The 7,192-nt window shown below is 55.0% G+C and overlaps 2 non-coding genes across 2 annotated transcripts; both read right to left on the reverse strand.

Moving 5' to 3' along the window:
- Positions 1 to 846: 846 nt before the first annotated feature.
- Positions 847 to 928, reverse strand: TRNAL-UAG (transfer RNA leucine (anticodon UAG)). The gene has a single exon. It is a non-coding gene; the product is annotated as a tRNA-Leu (tRNA).
- Positions 929 to 3,356: 2,428 nt separating this feature from the next.
- Positions 3,357 to 3,438, reverse strand: TRNAL-UAG (transfer RNA leucine (anticodon UAG)). The gene has a single exon. It is a non-coding gene; the product is annotated as a tRNA-Leu (tRNA).
- Positions 3,439 to 7,192: the final 3,754 nt, after the last annotated feature.

Here is a 7,192-nt window from a genome sequence, read left to right on the forward strand (position 1 = left end):
ATGCCTCCTAAGTGCTCCCCACACAGTAATGATGCCTCCTCAGTGCTCCCCACACAGTAATGATGCCTCCTCAGTGCCCCCACACAGTAATGATGCCTCCTAAGTGCCCCCACACAGTAATGATGCCTCCTCAGTGCCCTCACACAGTACTGATGCCTCCTCAGTGCTCCCCACACAGTAATGATGCCTCCTCAGTGCTCCCCACACAGTAATGATGCCTCCTCAGTGCCCCCACACAGTAATGATCTCCCCTTAGTGCTGCCCACACAGTAATAATCCCCCCTTACTGCTCCCAACATGGAAATAATCCCTCCTTAGTGCTCCCCAAACGGTAATGATCCCCCTTAGTGCTCCCCACACAGTAATGATGCCTCCTCAGTGCCCCCACACAGTAATGATCTCCTCATAGTGCTCTCCACACGGTAATGATTCCCCTTAGTGCTCCCCACACAGTAATAATCCCCCCTTACTGCTCCCAACATGGAAATAATCCCCCCTTAGTGCTCCCCAAACGGTAATGATCCCCCTTAGTGCTCCCCACACAGTAATGATGCCTCCTCAGTGCCCCCACACAGTAATGATGCCTCCTCAGTGCCCCCACACAGTAATGATGCCTCCTTGGTGCCTCCACACAGTAATGATGCCTCCTTGGTGCCTCCACACAGTAATGATGCCTCCTTGGTGCTCCTCCATCACTTCCTAGTAATATATTGAGACTGTTCCTATTTACTGTAACATCCAAGCTCTGTGCCTCAGTTTTTAAGGCCTTTATGTACTCATTACCCTCAGGTTTAGTCCGGAGTATGGCTGCTGAGCGCAATAGAAGGGGTGCAAAAAAAAAAAAGTTGGCAGCGGTGGGATTCGAACCCACGCCTCCAGAGAGACTGGAGCCTAAATCCAGCACCTTAGACCGCTCGGCCACGCTACCTTACTGATTGTGTACTAGGGCTCCATGGGATCATCAGTGGCTCTGGGTGACATCATGCAGTGTCAGGAGACTGGAGGGTAGTTAAAGGGGCAGTCGACAAAGAGACATACCCAACTGACCCCCGGCTCATACACCTGTGACTCCGTATCTGTACAGGGTAGTGAGCCACAGGAAAAGTTCCCCATGTGAACACGCTCTAATAGTGGCCTCCTCTCTGCCGCACACCGTAACCATGCCACCTTACTGCCCCCACAAAGTAATAGTGCCATTTTGCGCCCAATGGCGACCCCTTAGTGTCCACACACAGTACTAGTGATGTCTCAACTACTTGGACAACCACTTCTTAAAAACTATACTGTACATGAGCGCTGCAGTCAATCAGTACTGATGCCTCCTCAGTACCCTCACACAGTAATGATGCCTCCTCGGTGCCCCCACACAGTAATGATGCCTCCTCAGTGCCCCCACACAGTAATGATGCCTCCTCAGTGTTCCCCACACAGTAATGATGCCTCCTCCGTACCCTCACACAGTAATGATGCCTCCTCGGTGCCCCCACACAGTAATGATGCCTCCTCAGTGCCCCCACACAGTAATGATGCCTCCTCAGTGCTCCCCACACAGTAATGATGCCTCCTTAGTGTCCACACACAGTACTAGTGATGTCTCAACTACATGGACAACCACTTCTTAAAAACTATACTGTACATGAGCGCTGCAGTCAATCAGTACTGATGCCTCCTCAGTGCCCTCACACAGTAATGATGCCTCCTCTGTGCCCTCACACAGTAATGATGCCTCCTCAGTGCCCCCACACAGTAATGATGCCTCCTCAGTGCCCCCACACAGTAATGATGCCTCTTCAGTGCCCTCACACAGTAATGATGACTCCTCACTGACCCCACATGGTAATAATCCCCTCTTTGTGCTCCCCACATGGTAATGATCTCCCCTTAGTGCTAACCCACACAGTAATGATCCCCCTTAGTGCTCCCCACGCAGTAATGATGCCTCCTCAGTGCCCTCACACTGTAATGATCCCCCTTTTGCTCCCCACACAGTAATGATCCCCCCTTAGTGCTCCCCACACAGTAATGATCCGCCCTTAGTGCTCCCCACACAGTAATGATCCCCCCTTAGTGCTCCCCATACAGTAATGATGCCTCCTCGGTGCCCCCACACAGTAATGATGCTTCCTCAGTGCCCCCACACTGTAATGATCCCCCTTTTGCTCCCCACAAGGTAATGATCCCCCCCCTTAGTGCTGCCCACACAGTATAATCCCCCCTTACTGCTCCCAACACGGTAATAATCCCCCCTTACTGCTCCCCACACGGTAATGATCCCCCTTAGTGCTCCCCACACAGTAATGATGTCTCCTCAGTGCCCCCGCACAGTAATAATCTCCCCTGAGTGCTGCCCACACAGTAATAATCCCCTCTTACTGCTCCCAACAAGGAAATAATCCCCCCTTAGTGCTCCGCACAGGGTAATGATCCCCCTTAATGCTCCCCACACAGTAATGATGCCTCCTCAGTGCTCACACACAGTAATTATGCCTCCTCAGTGCCCCCACACAGTAATGGTGCCTCCTAAGTGCCCCCACACAGTAATGATGCCTCCTCAGTGCCCTCACACAGTACTGATGCCTCCTCGGTGCCCCCACACAGTAATGATGCCTCCTCAGTGCCCCCACACAGTAATGATGCCTCCTCAGTGCCCCCACACAGTCATGATGCCTCCCAATTGCCCCCACACAGTAATGATGCCTCCTCAGTGCCCCCACACAGTAATGATGCCTCCTAAGTGCCCCCACACAGTAATGATGCCTCCTCAGTGCCCTCACACAGTACTGATGCCTCCTCAGTGCTCCCCACACAGTAATGATGCCTCCTCAGTGCTCCCCACACAGTAATGATGCCTCCTCAGTGCTCCCCACACAGTAATGATGCCTCCTCAGTGCTCCCCACACAGTAATGATGCCTCCTCAGTGCCCCCACACAGTAATGATGTCCCCTTAGTGCTGCCCACACAGTAATAATCCCCCCTTACTGCTCCCAACATGGAAATAATCCCTCCTTAGTGCTCACCAAACGGTAATGATCCCCCTTAGTGCTCCCCACACAGTAATGATGCCTCCTCAGTGCCCCCACACAGTAATGATGCCTCCTCAGTGCCCCCACACAGTAATGATGCCTCCTAAGTGCCCCCACACAGTAATGATGCCTCCTTGGTGCCTCCACACAGTAATGATGCCTCCTTGGTGCCCCTCCATCACTTCCTAGTAATATATTGAGACTGTTCCTATTTACTGTAACATCCAAGCTCTGTGCCTCAGTTTTTAAGGCCTTTATGTACTCATTACCCTCAGGTTTAGTCCGGAGTATGGCTGCTGAGCGCAATAGAAGGGGTGCAAAAAAAAAAAAGTTGGCAGCGGTGGGATTCGAACCCACGCCTCCAGAGAGACTGGAGCCTAAATCCAGCGCCTTAGACCGCTCGGCCACGCTACCTTACTGATTGTGTACTAGGGCTCCATGGGATCATCAGTGGCTCTGGGTGACATCATGCAGTGTCAGGAGACTGGAGGGTAGTTAAAGGGGCAGTTGACAAAGAGACATACCCAACTGACCCCCGGCTCATACACCTGTGACTCCGTATCTGTACAGGGTAGTGAGCCACAGGAAAAGTTCCCCATGTGAACACGCTCTAATAGTGGCCTCCTCTCTGCCGCACACCGTAACCATGCCACCTTACTGCCCCAACAAAGTAATAGTGCCATTTTGCGCCCAATGGCGACCCCTTAGTGTCCACACACAGTACTAGTGATGTCTCAACTACTTGGACAACCACTTCTTAAAAACTATACTGTACATGAGCGCTGCAGTCAATCAGTACTGATGCCTCCTCAGTGCCCTCACACAGTAATGATGCCTCCTCTGTGCCCTCACACAGTAATGATGCCTCCTCAGTGCCCCCACACAGTAATGATGCCTCCTCAGTGCCCCCACACAGTAATGATGCCTCTTCAGTGCCCCCACACAGTAATGATGCCTCCTCAGTGCCCCCACACAGTAATGATGCCTCCTCAGTGCCCCCACACAGTAATGATGCCTCCTCAGTGCCCCCACACAGTAATGATGCCTCCTCAGTGCCCTCACACAGTAATGATGACTCCTCACTGACCCCACATGGTAATAATCCCCCCTTAGTGCTCCCCACATGGTAATGATCTCCCCTTAGTGCTAACCCACACAGTAATGATCCCCCTTAGTGCTCCCCACGCAGTAATGATGCCTCCTCAGTGCCCTCACACTGTAATGATCCCCCTTTTGCTCCCCACACAGTAATGATCCCCCCTTAGTGCTCCCCACACAGTAATGATGCCTCCTCGGTGCCCCTGACGCGCCCCTGGGCCTGCTGCTTCGCGCGGCATCGCGCGCACGGGGGAGCTTACCCGGATCCGGATCAGATGGGGGTAGTAGTCTCGTGGCGGTGACCCGGTCCGTGCCCAGGGAGTCAAACTGAGTGGCTGAGTAGTAGCAGTAGATGTTGGACGACTACGCCACCCGTTGAATGCAGCTTTAGGGCCGCTGCTGCAGGACAGTCCGCTGAGGCCGGTGTTATAGTTGTGCAGGGTAGATGGTATAACCCCCAACGGGAGGGGTACGGCCTCAGGGCAGATAGTGTAGAGATGATAGTGGTAGTGATGGTGCGGTAAGGAGGCACAGAGACGTGGGATGCAGTTTCAGGGTTTTTACTCACAGGTGTTGCTCCGGTCACTCCGGCCTTGAGTGACCACCCGAGTCGTGCTGCGTCCACCAGGTGCGGGACTCGGCCAACCCCCAGGCAAGTCCAGAGCGTGGTCCTGAGCTCCCTTCTCGTCCTTCCTACAGGCCGTCCTCACCAGGGACCCACCTATGTCCAGCTTCCTCGGGCCTTATGGGGCAAAACCTCTCTCCGGTTTTCCTGACCCTATGTGGCGTGCCTTCCCGGTGGATATGGCGAGGGGTCGCGCCAAAACTTGTCCACGACCTCCGGTTCCTGGCTAAGGATGGTTTGCCTCCACCAGCTTGGGATCCGGTACCCTTTACTGCCAACCCTTCACCCTTTTTGGTCTCTTCTGGGATCTCAGGGTTCCCTCTTGTCCTGCGTCTCCGGGCCTTTCTTCCTCCTCCTCTCCACTACAGGCCTGGCCCTGGAGCTGGGCCCAGCCGGAGCTACAGCTCCCTGTCAGCTCTCTCTCTGAACTCACTGAACTCTCTGACTCTCCCTGTCCTAGATGGTGCCCACCATATATACTCCCTCTATGTGTGAGCCCAGGTGACTAGCACCCAATGGGCTCCTACCTCTATGCCCAGAGCCCCTCCCCTATCTGCCCCTACACTACTGGGTTGTTCCTTCCCCCTCCCCACTCCAGCCAGGGACAGACACTGTCGTACCTGCACATTCACCTAGTGGCAGTACCATTGATCTGTCCCCCGGAAATGGGGTGAATGTAGTGCATGCAGCTTACTGAGCTCAGTCCCACACTCCATCCTTACCCGGGAGTGGAATACCACACCTCTGGTTTGAGGTGTAATACCCCTGTAGCAGCCGAGTCCTCGGGGTGCTACATTCCCCCCTGGTAAATCACAGCACGTCCTCGGGCTGGAAAAGAATAAAACATACCAAAACATACAAACTTTTAAAATATACACTAACATGTAAAACATCATAAACATTATCAGCAGATATAAATTTTTGGATATAAAACTTTTCCATATAAAATGTTCTTGTTCCTCCGGCCACGGTGCAACTTGTGACCGGGTAAAGTGCAACAGTCACTGGTAGAAAAGAAAAACAGTTCTTTATAAAACCAGAAGGGGGCGCTTTAGGAAGCGCAACTATTTACAGGGTATGGCCGCTCTCAGTCCTCGGCCAGTGGGGAATAGGGGAATGGCTGCTCACAGTCCTCAGCCTGGTTAGGGATGGGGACACACACGGGTAACAGTTCACTAGTCCCAACGGGGACCATATTTTAATTAGCAGCAGCCCTTGTACCCTAACGGGTAACTATTTACAGTTCCACTTTACCGTACTTCAGTAACGGCGTCCTCCTGCTCCTTCTCGCGGGTAGTCTTCAGACCCGTCCGGGTCCTCTTGTTCTTCTTCATACCGTAGCTCTTCCTCGGTCAACCGGTGCACATGAAGAGCATATGGTCCCTTAGCACACTGATGCCGGGTGAAGGTGACCTCGTCACCCGGGTAAAGGTCACGTCCTCGGTGTCCCTCTGGCAGATGGGACTCGACATCCCTGCGGGTAACAAAGACGTCGCCGGGGGTTCTGTGATCCCTGATAAAGCCCCAACCGTGCTCCAGTTGGAACTTGATTACGGTCCCGATGGCGCGGGGACCGTGGGCTGTACGGGGGTTTCGCCGGGTCCGGCGCTTCTGCTCCGCACTCTGGACTTGCAGCCGCTCCTCGCGGACCCGCCTCTCTCGCCGTTCCCTGTCGAAGACCTCCAGTTGTTGCCGGCAGCACTCCGCACGCTGGGCTGCGGCCGCCCGGGTCTCTTGGGTGAACCCGATGAGGTTTTCTCCAGTGGGGTCCCATGCGAACTGCGCCTCCTCCAACGGGAGTGGGGTGATCTTGGCGGGCGCCGGAGCCGGAATCGGGCTCACACAGAGGCCATTCCTTCTGGAGTCGGGGAGTGGTGTACTCCGGAGGCCACACAAAGGGCTGCCCATCCGGGCAAGTATGCTGGGCGAACAAGTCTTCACCTAAGGGTAGCACTTCGGAGGTCGAGGGCGCGGTGGTGGCAGCGGCGCCCGGATTCACCAGGCCTTGCGACCAGGCCGGCGGCACCCTGAAGGTGAAGGGCGCTGTGGAGACTGCGGCGCCCGGGGGTACTCGATCTGGCGACCAGGCCGATGGCTTATTGGAGGTAGAGGGCGCTGTTGGAACTGCGGCGCCCGGGGGTACTCGACCTTGCGACCAGGCCGGTGGCGTTTCCTGCTTGGCCGCGCTCTGGATTGAGGCGCGTGACGTCACAGGGGCCGCGGCCGCAGCTCCTGCCGCTTGAGGCCTAGTTTGGAGCGGTGGCGGTGCAGTAACGGGCACGGTCGGTGGGATTTCGGGCTCTGCGACGGGGAGCTGGGGCAGGCTTACTGCTACTAGGCTTGGGGTGGTGACGTCCCCTTTACCTGCTTCCGTCTCTTCAGCTCCTTCCACGGCGTCGTCTCCGGCCTTCGTCCCTCCTGCTCTATCCTCAGAGGCAGACAGGC

The sequence above is a fragment of the Phyllobates terribilis genome, unplaced genomic scaffold (genome assembly GCF_046119375.1).
Source record: "Phyllobates terribilis strain yellow unplaced genomic scaffold, ASM4611937v1 Scaffold_11__3_contigs__length_659146591, whole genome shotgun sequence".
Lineage (NCBI taxonomy): Eukaryota > Metazoa > Chordata > Amphibia > Anura > Dendrobatidae > Phyllobates > Phyllobates terribilis.